The sequence below is a fragment of the Erithacus rubecula genome, assembly GCF_903797595.1.
Source record: "Erithacus rubecula genome assembly, chromosome: 14".
In the NCBI taxonomy this organism is placed as follows: Eukaryota; Metazoa; Chordata; class Aves; order Passeriformes; family Muscicapidae; genus Erithacus; species Erithacus rubecula.
Genome location: NC_136666.1, coordinates 4,380,832 through 4,394,179, shown reverse-complemented (window position 1 = coordinate 4,394,179; position 13,348 = coordinate 4,380,832). Strand labels below are relative to the sequence as shown.

The 13,348-nt window shown below is 51.1% G+C and overlaps 1 long non-coding RNA gene across 1 annotated transcript; it reads right to left on the bottom strand.

Annotated features, from left to right (window-relative positions):
• Window positions 1-4,056: 4,056 nt before the first annotated feature.
• LOC306807988 lies at window positions 4,057-9,980 on the bottom strand. The gene is made up of 3 exons (XR_013775872.1): window positions 9,377-9,980; window positions 7,566-7,771; window positions 4,057-4,204 (listed from the first exon to the last, which is right to left on the bottom strand). It is a non-coding gene; the product is annotated as an uncharacterized lncRNA (long non-coding RNA).
• Between the last annotated feature and the right edge of the window lie 3,368 nt (window positions 9,981-13,348).

Here is a 13,348-nt window from a genome sequence, read left to right as displayed (position 1 = left end):
CATTTAAACTCTCCTGAATAAAATTTGTAATAACCCTGGCATTTTATATCTGTCCATGAATTACAGTTAAAATCCCACCATGTCCCACGCACACTCATTGCTCCATACAGCAGTAAGATTACAGCAAAGAGCTGGACGAGCAGGGAAGAATGTAATTTAAATGCTGTTCCTTTGAAACCCAAGCCCTTCTTTTTAAGGCACGTTCAGAAAAGGAAAGTACAAATAACGAACCCAGAAGGTGCTATTTTTTCCAGGGGTGGGATGGCAGGGCTGGCACTGAGCTGCCTGCCCTGGGCAGCAGCACTATCGCCCTGTTCCTGCCTGTGGAGGAGGGACAGGACAGTGGGAGCTGTGCCTCTGCTCCAGTACAAGGAGTTAAGCAAACAAAAGCTGTTTTGCAAATACCCACGGCCCAGAGGTGTCCCTGGGATGCCAGGACAGGGAAGCCACTTGGCTTGGAGTCATCAGCCAGCCTTGCTGGCAGGAGCTGCCCAGCGAAACTCCACAGAGCCCTGGCCACAGGAGCTGGGGGTTTTATCCTGTGCGTGATGAGAGCCTGTCGACATGGAGATTACAGCACAAATCAGGCTAAAACCCATTTATCTGACCCAAGCAGAGCCCGTGTGCCGGGATGTGCAGAGGCGTGAGTGGGGCCATTGCTGTGCTGATGGCTGCGAACTCGTCCCGCAGCCGGAGAGCCCGACAAACCCCGGCCATGCAGCTGTGCACGGTGGGTAAAGCAGGGCATGCAGTAATTAAACCAGCACACCTGGAAATAGCTCTTTCTGTAGCTCCCAGGCTTAACCAAATGAATGAAATTTGCGCTGCCGTAATTAAAGCGATGCGGTTCAGGATCTTGTCTGCACCGGGGAGTTCCTGCAGCTTGACTCTTCACTCTCCGGTGACAGCCACGTGGAAGAACCCCCAGCTCCAGCCCCTGCACGGCTCGGCTCCAGTGCTGACTTCTCACCACCAGGGTGCCCATTAACACCAGCCCATTAACACCAGCTCATTAACACCAGCCTTCAAACCTGTCCGGCAGCACAATGCCTCCAGCGTCCTCCGGCAGCTGCCCCGGCTCACTCCAGCACAGCAGCGACGGCAAAGCACCGGGCTCTCGGCTGCAGTCCCTGCTCCCCTCCAGGGACGTGTAAATCTGCAGGACAAATCAGTATTCTTCCATTTTTACTATGTTAAACCACTACATATTTATATTCACTCATCTCAATCTCTTTTTTTTTTCCCTCTGCTTGCCTTTCAGGTGTTAAAATAACCCCAGACTCACTAGTCTGGGCCAGGTGGTTTTGGGGATATTAATGGTCAAATCCTGCACACAAGTGAGCTGCCACCAATAAGATTTGGAGCCTCCGTGCAGCTTCATCCCCACGGCTGATGTGTCACAGCAGCACTTGGGCTCTGGCAATGCCACCACTGCTGTCAGCGTGCAGCAGCCACCAGTTTTGCAGCTAGGAAAGCCCTGGGTGAATTCCCAGGAGATTCATGTTCACTGGAAAAATCCTGTCCCTGCCTTTTTCCTTCCCTTTCTAAATCTGGATTAAGCTTTCAGTCTGAAGAGGTGACATCAAATGTGATGGAGAGGGAGGAGGGGAGAACGTGGAGCAAGGCCCAAGGAGGTGTGGACAAGCAGCCCAGCCCTGGTCACAACACTGCAGGTACAGGGAAATTAATTTCCAAGTTCTCAAAACATCCATTTGATAAAGCTCTGATCCCTGGCAGCTCTCAGAGAAATGGGGGAAATTACAGGGGAAAAAGCACTCCTGCCAGGGTGGAAGAGCTCAGAACCACAGGGATCACCAAGGAGGATGTGCCAATGGTTTTCTGCCATCCAGCACCTCTTCCAAGCACTAAAGGCAGCAGCCAAAGGGATTTAAATTGGGGATTAGAGAGACTGCCTGACTGCAATGATACACTCGGGGTACAGGGAGCAGAGCATCCCCAGCACCAGAGGTTTTAGCTGTAATTAGACCAACATCTGTCCGGCAATGGCCGAGGCTTGCGCAGTCGCTGTGTTGCTCCAGGCTGGGCTGGAGATTTCCCACAGGCTCCTCCTGCTCTGCTTTTCTGCAATTTCACAGATATCAGAATTTTTTCCCCCCCCATCTGATGCATTCTTCCTCTCCAAAAAGATTAAATCTTGATTGTCAGGTACTGGTGTAGCAGGCAAGAAGATTTCCCTGCCTAGTCCAAATGTCATCCTAGTAAAAATGCTAGTAATAAAAAATAAAGGAGAAAGAGTCCATTATGGACTCAAGCCTGAAAAAATATCCAAAGGATGGATCCTGAAGTTTAGAAACAATTGAAGCTCAGTGGCCAAAGGGCACTCTGGGGACTGCTGGGCCTAGCACACACATTCACAGAGTGGGGAAATCAATCAAAGATGATTGACTGTGTGCTGGACTTGAACTAAAAGAAAACAAACCCAAGCCTTTTCATCCATCTCAAATAGGTTTGGGGTCTATTGTTATTTTGGAAATTAAGGCAAGGAAGGAAATGCTCAAGCAAGAGGTGGTAGAATAGGGAGATGCTACACCTGGAGAGGGTGCTGGGACAGGGAGGGGGCCACAGGGATGTGGCACTCATCACACATGTGAATAGGAATCCTTCCACCTCTCCTGGTTGTCCCCACCATCCCACTTCATCTGAGAGCACTGCACTGGGGAGAAGCATCAGAGTCAAGAGGGTGCTGGCAATAAACTGAGCCAAGCCAACCCCACCCCTGGAAGAGCAGGTCTGGGAAAAGCCGGTTACACCGGTGCCACGTGGGGTGCCTCGGTCACCGGGCAGGGGGAGGCTAGTTCAGCTTCCACCAAAGGAAGCATGGCTCTGATGGATCCAGGGCTGGACTTGGGATCAAAAGCTGGACTCCTAGAAGGGGCTGGGGAAGGGAAGCTTCTGTCCCTTCCAGGAAGGGACAGCTTCTGTCTGCTGTCTATGGTGGCTTTGTCAGATTAAACACAACTTTTCAATTTCACCCCCAGGGGTGCTGATATAGTATACCAAAGACTGGCTGTGACTAGCACAGGACAAGCCTCCCCACTGCATTTTAACTTCCCAGCAAACCCCACAGCACTGGAGCAAGCACCAGGGGCAGAAACACAAGAGGAGAGAGAGATGAGCCTGGGGGTGGAGAGATGCAAAGATCAAACCAGCAGGGATTTCAAAATAAAATCCAGCAGCCCAGGGAAAACACAGTGTATCCTTGCTGAGGCTATCATTTATGCCAATTAAGAAAAAAGAAAAAAAAAAAAAAAGAAAAAACAAACTGGCATGGCACGATGGAGAGCAGCATGGTATTTCCTGAAAAGGGTGTGGGGAGCATCCTTGGAAAGCCTACCCTGCACAATGTGCTTGCTGTTTTCAGAAAAATAAAGTTTACTGTGACCCACCTGTCCCTGAAAAGCAGCTATTTAGGGCTGGAACATGGTCAGCCCAGAGTCAGTGGCTGGGTCTGTCCTGACTGCCGAGCAGTTGGCACTTTTGCCAGGATTTGGGGTTTGGCATTTACCTGCAGCTTTTTCATTGCTACAAAATGTCTTAGAAAAAAATGCAGGATAGCTGCCCAAGCCCCAAATGCTCACAACTGAAGGTCTTTCCTCCACAGCCTTTGGCTGGCGGCCATTAACCCTCCTACCAGCCCCCAGAGCCATGACAGAACAGGACAGGAGGGGTTTTCTCCTTTGCCATCTTTAGATTTTGGGAGTATTTTGGCTCAGCTGGGAATCTGGGGGTTTGGAGCAGCAGCTTTGGGATTTGCCAGAGAGAGTTGTGGGAATGATGGGTGAGAGTAGCCCCCGAGGGACAGTGGAGGGGCTCTGTTGGCAAAGGACAGGAGGGCCCCCATTGGGAAAGGACAGTTTTTGGTAAAGGGAGTGTCCCATGGGTTTGTGTCCCTTCATCCCCTGGCAAGCCAGGACCAGGGTTCACTCCCCATCCCATTGGCAGAGCATGCTTGGAACTCACCAAGGGCATTATTGAAGATTTCAGCAGCACAGCAAAACTTGCCAAAGCTTAATCTTCCAGAGATCTTACCTTAAAAATGGAATTTCAATGGAGGAGCGTGGAATGCAAACATAAACCCACAGTTTGGATGGGTTTGCTTTTGTCTGATCCCTGCTCAGAAGCTGCAGGCAGGCAGTATTTGGCTGACCAGACTGCATCCAGTGTTCTCTGGGCAGCCACGATGCTGAAAGAGAAGCAGCTCCACCTTAGGGCAGGCACTGGTGCTGGAGCAGGGTCGACTCAACACTAATTCAACCATCAGCCATCAGCCATCAGCTCTGATCTGTGCCAGGGGCTGGCAACATCTGCTTCAGCCTGCAGCCAGGCTTCAAGCCAACAGCAGGGTTTCAAGGCTTGGGATCAGTTTGGGGCTGAGAATTCAGACTTTCCCTCAGTCACATTGAAAAAAATCCCCTCCAAAGTCTATTTTCTTTCCTAATGAGGCTGGGGGCTAAAAAAAGGCTGTTTTCAGCAAATCACCCTTTGCATCCTGCAAAAGCACCCTGAGACCCACGGTGGGTGGAAATCCCACACAGAGCAAAACTCCACAACAATAAAAACTCATCCTAGGTGGAAAAATACAAAAAAAAAAAAAAAAAAAAAAAAAAAAAAAAAAGCCAGTCAATGACAAAGCAGTGTTCTATGGAGCCCTGGACATATCTGGATTAGTCCCATAAAAATCTGCTGTTGTGGAATATCGGCTTCCCTGCAGGAGACAGCAGGAGAGATGCTAACCTGGCCTTGATTTGAAAGCTGCTTATTAGTCCTCATCAAGCATAATTATGCTTCAAAGCCAAATGAGATGTCCAACTGGATTCTGAACACACGTTAATGTTTTTAAATGCAAAAAAAACCAACCAACAAAAACCCATTTATTACATCCCAGCCAGACTCCAAATGTTAAAATAGATGCTGCTAATGGCTCAGGGAAGGGAGGGTTGGAGCTTCACTGCAGCTTTGCCAATTAAATGGTTATTACTGACCAATTAGTCAAGAATCAACCCTGTTTTTAGTGATATCTGATTAAGTCCATCCTGCAGATCAGCCTCAGTTGTTAACTGGGGAAAGAAACACCTTGTCCCCATCAGCCCCCCCCCCCCAGATACTCTGACTGGACAGGGTTTGTGCCCACCCTGCTCATGAAAAATCCTTTTTTCTTCCAGCACTACCCCTCTCCTGGGGAAAACACATCTCAAGGACCCACCTAGGCATGGCAAAACCTTTCAGAGCTGGGAAGGAAATGGGAAGGAAATGAGGGAAAAGGGGAAAATTAACCACACGCAGAGGGTGGCTTCTCCCCCCGCAGCTTGCAGGTTGCTGCTGCCCAGCACATGCTGAGCCATGCCCATTCACAGGCTTTTCCAAATATTATCCCAATATTTTCTTTCAGTTCCCAGATAAATGGGCTCTTCAGTAGGCTTTAAGCCTGCTCTGTTCTAACATTTTCTTTAAAGCAGCAGAGGAAACGTTTGAGTTGTGCCAAGCTGCTGAATCCTGCTTTCAGGGCTGAGCTGCAAGGGGTTTTCCAAGAAAAAATAGGGGCAGTGTTGGGCTTTTTCCTTGTTTCATCAGGAAATATGAAGGAGGCCACAAAGCCCCTTAATCTTCCTTTCTTCCTGCCTCCTCTCCCACCCTGCAGTTCATCTTTCCTGTGCTTTCCTGTGGTCTTCAGAAATTTCTGAGCATGTTCCCAGGTTTCCATAGGATGCCATGGGCAAGCAGGAGCATTCCCCCTGCACAGCATCCTCCCTCTGAATATCCCTGAGCCATGGGCAAACTCCAGGGGACCTTGGTATCTCCTGTGGGGCTGGGACAGCAAGGCCACAGCACCCAAGGGAGCTGAGGAAAGTGCCCATGCAATGCCCAGGGAGGATGGAGTCAGACAAAAGATAGTAAAGCACAAAAAAAAAAAAAAAAGGGCAAAATTTCAGAAAATGTCAATGCAAAGAGCCACATCCTTACAGGGACTGTGTGCAGCAACATGTAGAGGGTGCATCAAACCAAAACTGTACTGGATGAAGGATGTTGCAAGCCCAGGGAAGCTGGTGTGTTTAGGCAGAGGATGACTGCTCACCTCCTTGTTCCAGGTGAGAAGAAGATACTTCTGGATGCCCTGGATGGCATGGATAGCACCTGGGCAGAGAGAACAGCCTTTGGCACAAGGATAGGGCTGGAAAGAAGCTGTATATGGATCTGAGGTGCAACAGGGAGAAAGAGGGGAAGGAAAATCTAAAGACATTGTGACTCTGGGAATGTCTGATGGGCTGGAGGGGGACAAGAACAGACCTGGCACAGGGGGGCACTGCTCAGGGCATTTCCTGGTTTCTTACTTTGCCCTACACATCTACAATTTGGGCTTACAGGGTCTAGAGTGGGGAGAGGGAGGGGATGCTCCCCAAGCATTGAAATCTGTGGGGTCTGTGGTGATGTGTCCTTGGGAAACGCCACTAAGAACTCCAAACCTATGATGGCAGAAGCATCCCCAAAGTGATACCCAGAGGGGTCCAGCCCTGGTGATGGGACAAGCTCGGTGACTGGGGATGGATGTGGCCCTTTCCCTCATCCTCAGCTGGGTTCCCCCTCCTAGAAACGGGGGAATCCTTTTTCCCAGGCCACAGGATGGGGGCATGAAGGGGCCAACAGCCCCAGCAGATGTGGGATCCTTTGCGGCCTCTGCCTGTCCCCGTTCTCTGGAGCAGCGCAAAGGCTGCATCAGTTCATTTCCTTTACCCCGCAGCATCCCTCGGGGCCGGGGCACGAAAATCCCCCGCAAGAGCGTGTGGGCAGGAGCAGGCGGGGCCTGCGGGAGACGCCAGGGTGGCCGGAGCCGGGGAGCCGGGGAGCCCCGCGGCTGCGGCGGCCGGTGCGCCCGGCCGGCACTAGGTGGGGATGGCACCACGCCGCGGGGAGGAGGAAGGGCGGCAGGAAGGACAGCGCTGGGCTCGGCTGGGCTGCTGCTGCTGCGGGCTCGGGCTGCGGGGAACGATGAGAGGGCTGGAGGAAAGGCTGAGGGCAGGGAGGGATGGGGCTGGGATGCTGGAGGCAGCAAGGAGCCGGTACCACATGGGGCTGCCGAGTCAGGCGTTGTTGCAAAGGCTGTGGCTGCTCGCCCCACTCAGGCTCGTAATGGTTATTACTGACATTCATTACATTCTGAAATTTTAGAAAGGAAGTATTTCCCACATGTTCTCAGACAGACCATCTTCTGCATCCTACAGCTCGTTCCATCCGTGGATGTGCTAAGGTGGGACACTGGCACTGCTGGGAGCTGGGCAGCTGGTCACCAAGCTCTTGGCCCCAAGGTCACCACAGTGCTGGGAGAGGGATGCAGAGTGTACAGTACAACCTCACTGCAGGGCTGAAGAGGAATGAATCCATGTCAGGAGGAAAACTCCATCACAGGGGAGTGTTCCACCCTGGCTGCTCAGCCATGGGCAGTACCTCCAGAGCCTGGCTGGCACACAGCAGGACAATGCAATGAGCCCTGCATGTGAAAGGGTTTACTTGCTGTAAATCTTTGCAGAATTCACTTGATCCAGTACTACCTCATGAGTCATCACCAAAACCAGGGCACAGATGTAAATCTCACTCCCTCCCTGCTCAAACCAAGACTCAGCTCGTTTCCACAGACACTGCACAAAACATCTTCAGGGAAAGCATCACCCTGAAGTCCAAATCCAAGACATAGGATTTTTCCAGCCTCCTCCTGCAGGGACCCAAGCACCAGAAGCAGGAACTTGGCCATCAGCATCTTCAGGGAAAACCAGAGATGAGAAATAACCACTGATACACATTTTTACACCAAATTTTGGGGAGCTGATCTCATCAGCTCACCAGAGGGTTGGGTGCATAGACCACAACCATGGTCAAGTTGTTGAATTTTTGCTTCATCTCTTCTCAATAAAAAAAAAACCAAACCAGCCCAACCCTGCAGCATGTCTGCCAAAATCCATGTTCACCACAGAAGTGGAGGCTCAGAATGAGCCACTGAGGCTGCACCCTCCAATCAGGGGGAAAAGGAAGTCGGCACCACTGGGACAGGAGCATAATTCAGAATACTGATTTTAATTAACTATTGAATTAACCCCTTCTGCTGCCGCTCTGTGTTCCTTACATGCTTATCCAAATCACAGAGAACATAATTTCAGACAAAATCCATGGCTGCTTGCTGTAAACCATGAGTCCCCAAAAGCCATGGGTCCCTTTGTGCTCAAGAACCAGGCAGGGCAGCAGGTAGGGATCAGAATCAGGATGGCCAAGGATAAACCTGAGAGCAAGAGTGCGGGAAGCAGGATCATATTACCCGGGGTCATCAGTGCTACAGGTGCCAGATTACACTTCTCTGAGGGTTTGTTTCTTGCCACAGCAAACAAAATCAGGTTCTGAGGATGTTATCATATATATAAAACATTTTTATATATCCCAGCAGCTCCAGGAGGACCTCAATGCTGCATTGCATACAGAAAAGCCTGTGGCTGCAATGCACCCAGAGATGCTGCCTTATCTTAAACTCACCCAGAAAAAATCCTTCCAGCACCCCTGGGGCTGCAGCTTCACCTTCTCAAAGTGTCATGCACAGAGCAGAGGTGTCATGAGGAGCTCCCATGCTTAGACAGAGTAGGGAGGCAGTGGGAGGTCAGGACTGTGGAGCAGGAAGTGATCCCCCCCAAACTCAGCCCAGTTTGAAAGCCTGGCAAGCACTAACACTAACAAACAGTCAGTGTGTTTATATCCCACCTTCCTGCCAGAGAGCAGGGGTTATTTTTGGCATATTTTGTCATTGGTGGAGATGTCAGTGAAGGCCAGGAACAGTGCAGAGCTGTTGGGAAAGCCCAGAGGTGACTGCCCCAGGCACAGGATGATGAGATGAGGGATGTGGGAAGCTGCTCCAAGCCATTTACACATGGATTGGGTTTTGCCTGCAGGATGTAGGGCACAGCCTTGGCTTCAAAACACCTGGGCATTAAGAGCAGCATGGACCATCCTATTCCAGCCCCACACTGCTCCCACTCACCCCATGCAGCAATGGAGCAGGAGTGTCAACCTGAGCCCTCATCCACCAGCTGCTTCACTCCTTCCCACCTTTGCTGCCTGTGCATGGACCGTGGCCATAACCTGGGCACCAACAGTGATGTTCTGGCACCATCAGCCACCTCTTCCAGCCTGCACTCACTGTCTTTCATCAGGGCTTACTGCTCATTCTGAGTTAAAACAGGAAAAAGAGAGCAACATGGCTGGTTGCCCACCTGCCATTGTGGCCACAGGGCTTGGTCACATTCCTTCCACTCACTGCTGGTTTTAAGATCATTTAAACCACTCACCTCCCCCATTTTCCCCCAGCATGTGATCTCCTTACCTACAGTTTTGGATCTGCTTTGTCCCTCCTGTGAGCACCAGACGTCCTCTGCAGCCAGGAGTGCTTTTCCTTACAAAACCAGCAAGATCAGCAGGGAGAGCACACGAGTTCCTGCGAGCGCTTACAGGCTGATGGCTTTGGCAGATAACTGGGTCTTCTCTTCCAGACATGCAACTAAAACAGGGAGCATGAGTAGCTGGAAAGCCTAGGTTTGATTTGGGCAGAAGACTGGACAGGTATCAGCCAAGAGGAAAACAGGTAAAACCAGGATTTTGGCAGGTCAGGAGTTACTGGCTAAACCTCAGATCAGGTGCGATAACCCCGAGTACCCCACTGCAGCAGGGAATGTGGTTGAAAGCACCATCCTTTCACATGGCTTGTCCATAAAACACAAGATTTAAACCCAGAAAGCTGGTGGATAGGTGAAGAGAGACCTTCTTCCATGCCAGCTCCAGATGTGTATTCTCCCATGTCCTGCAGCCTTTGCTGCTGCTAATTCCTCATGCAACACCCAAGGATTTGGCCACCCCCACACTTCTTGTCTAGCACAGGTAGTTTGGAGAACTGCAGTCCACCTGAGAACTGATTTAGTCCCACAGCCATGCTGCAGTTTGAGAAGGTGCCATGTGGCATCAAGAGCCTGAACTGAACACTACCTTTGCACATCTGTTCAGATCCAGCACTTTCTCTGGGCCTCTTTGTTTCAGCCAAACAGATGAAATTAAGAACATCCCCATTAATTTGCCATGGATATGAAGGGGTTGAGGATTTGTCCTGCAGCTCAGGAGCCCTGTGGCCTCACTGAGCCCAGCACTGGCTTCCAGTCTCACAGACATGTTCACCTCCTCCCTCCCCAACGCTGAGCAGATAACAGAGCAATTGCCATAATGAGTCTCTGTCTGTCCAGCCCTGCTCAAAGCAATTAATGAAGCCAGGCACTAATGAACTTGGCTTCAGAGCATCCCAGAGATGGATTATTGCCATTAGAAGTGGAGGAAAACCAAGGCAAGAGCAGGTGGAGTGGCTGACCCTGGTCACGAGGTACCTCGGGTTGGATGCAGGAGACAGAGCTCCTGCCTGGAGCAGGGAAAGGATGGCAGGTAGACACGAGGGCGACCACAGCTCTTTAATGTGGTGTCTGTGGCTGGAGAGACTGGTTTGTCCACGTTTGGGAGGGCAGGAGGGACTCCTCACCCACCCCAGTCCTGTCTCATCCCTGAGTGGCTTTGGGGAAGCTGTGTCTCTGCAACCAGAGCTCCTGACACCCACCTTGGTGGGACTGCCTCTACATCCTGCACCCCAAGTTTTGCAAGACCCCAAACGCGGCCGCTGAGGCACAGAGCAGGAGGACTCACGGGTCCCCTTGCAAAGAAACTTCCTCAGTTCATGACTCACCGTCCCACCCTCCCTGGTGTCACTCGTGACTCCATTTCATTTTGCTGCAGCAGCATTTTACCATCTCTTATCAATGCAGAAGCCAACAGGGCAGCCTGTCCCAGCTCTAGACATGTGCCCAACACATCTCCCTGCAGCATTTTCAGACCAACCTCCCCGTCACTGTGAACTGAACATCCTCTTGAAAATGACAGGTTCCCTGCAATGCTGGAGGGGTCAGAGTGGGTCTCTCCAGGTCTGCTTGCAAGGGTGAAGATAGCTGATAAATCACAGGGATGTGGCCTCTGCACCACATGCTCTCACAGCACACACGTCCTCACATGCACGTTGACGGCATGCTAAAAATATTCTTCACTTTTTGACCGATTAAAATTTTCCAGGAGAGTTGGAACCACAGCCCCCACCCTATCTGTACAGCCAGAGGCTTCCCCTCACCTCCCCCAGCCCTGCCAGGAAAACAGAGAATACTGAACAACAGTTCTGGTAATTTGGGGGTTTTTGGTTCTTTTAAAAGCCTGGCTAAAATATAATCTTTTTTCAATAGTTTATTTTGTGATGTCTGGCACCATTCTGGCGCCAAACTTGGCACCCTGTCTTGCTCTCACACTCCCACTGAGATGTCTGTGGGTGAGCTGGGATGATCCCACTTCCCACCCAAAATCCCATTTTGATGGTTCAGGAAATTAAACAAAGAAAATATGTTTTAAAACCAGCTCCCACCTAGTGTTAGGCAGCAGAAAGCTAATGTTGGCTTGGTGACAGTTCTAAATGCTGGTGGCCAGTCACGATTTTCTTGTCATATCTTTCAGAGGTGCCTGTTGTGTCAGGTAAAGAAGGAACCTGTAAAACCCCTGGCCACTGGCCAGGCCCCTCTGTGCTGTCACCAATGCTTGTGGCAGCATTCTCTTTGCCAAATTTGGCTCTTGGCCATGGAGGAGGAGCAGGGGAGGGCACAGAAGGTGTTTATACAACATGGGGATTGTCTCGGAGAGACCACAGCCTTTGCCAAACTGAGCTAAGCTGATAGGAAGGAGATGTCATCAATGTGTTTTTGCTAATTATCACTAATAATTATTTGTGTGTAGTTTCTCTTAGGAGCTCCAGTCCTGGCTCAGCCCCTGCTGCTCTTGCAGCCTTGTGTAACTGGAGCAAACAGAAGGGTCCTTACCCCAAAATCCTGCAGGTGAGAGGAGAGGGAGGGCAAATGGAGTGCTTGGGCAATGCCCTGACCATGGTGGTCAGCACAGTGCATCCTCCCTCTTGATGTTCTCTCCCTGCTCACACCAGTTACAACCAGTCAGACCCTATCTGTCTCCCCTTGGCTTTTCTGAGTGTGTTTGGTGCCTCAGCCTCTTGTCAAAACCCAGATTCATCACAGCACAGCTATTAGCTGCTCCCTCCCATGTGAGATGTCTTTCTGCTGACACGGCAATCATTCTGCTGTCAACGTGCCTTGACAATACCAGGATTTCTCATTTCAAGTCCTGGTGTGTCCCAGGGTGATTCCCAGCTCCTCCATTAACCCCTGGCCCTGCAGGATGGGGATAGTCTGCCCTGATGGATGTTCTACTATCCCTTCCGCCTCTAGAAGCAGAAGCTGCCTCCTGTTTTTCCTCTCAGAACTTACCATACTTATGCAGAAGAGCAGTTAACCTGGAGATAGAGGGTGTCAGACTTTTATTCTCCTTTCCTTCTTATTTTCTGTGCTGAGAACAATGGAGGCAAGGTTTGCAGAGGGAGGTAATGTCTTTTTTTAGACTGACTGAAATAATTAGAAGAAAAACCAGGCAGGCTGTTGGATACATGAGCCCTCCAGCAGGCCTGAAATAGCTGCAGAAGTCTGCAAAGCTGAATACCAGTGGAGAACAATAGCTCTGAGCATGACTAGTGTTAACCAGTTCTGCTACCAAAGACCATTCCCCAGCTGTTTTCCTTGGGTGAATGAGTACCATCACCTCTTTGCCAAAATCCACTGTCCAGAGACCACCCCACAGCCAAGAGCCACTGCTGTGGCTGAGGGAGCCACGTGGCTACAGGGACCTGAGCCTGGCCATTGCTCCATGCTGGCTCCATGGAGCATCCCTTGCCTCTGTACACCCTGCACCCTGTCCTGCTGCTCCCGGGGCCTGAGCTGAGCCCAGCCCCAGGGACACTGTGCCACCCCGGACCTGCCTCACCCCGGGACCCTGCCTGACCCTGAGGACTCTCATTTCAGGCACTGCAGGGCTCTGGCCTGATCTCTTGGGACCCTCTCTGATCGCAGGGGATCGTGTGAGACACCAGGGAGCCCCCTGACCTTCAGGGCCTGATGATTTCAGGGACTTTTCTACCAGGGGTTCTAGCCTGGTCCCTGGGGACCCTGCCTGACCCCAAGAGCTATTTCTGACCTGGAAACCCTGCCTATACCTGGGGACCCTGACAGACGCTGGGGGTCTTCTGATTTCAGGGATCCTCCAACAGGGATCCTCCGATTTCACAGGCATTGTCCCACCAGAGGGTTCTGCCTGATGCCTGATGACCCTATCTGACCCCGGGGATCTCTCCCACCCCAAACTCCATGTCCCTCTCCGGCTATCC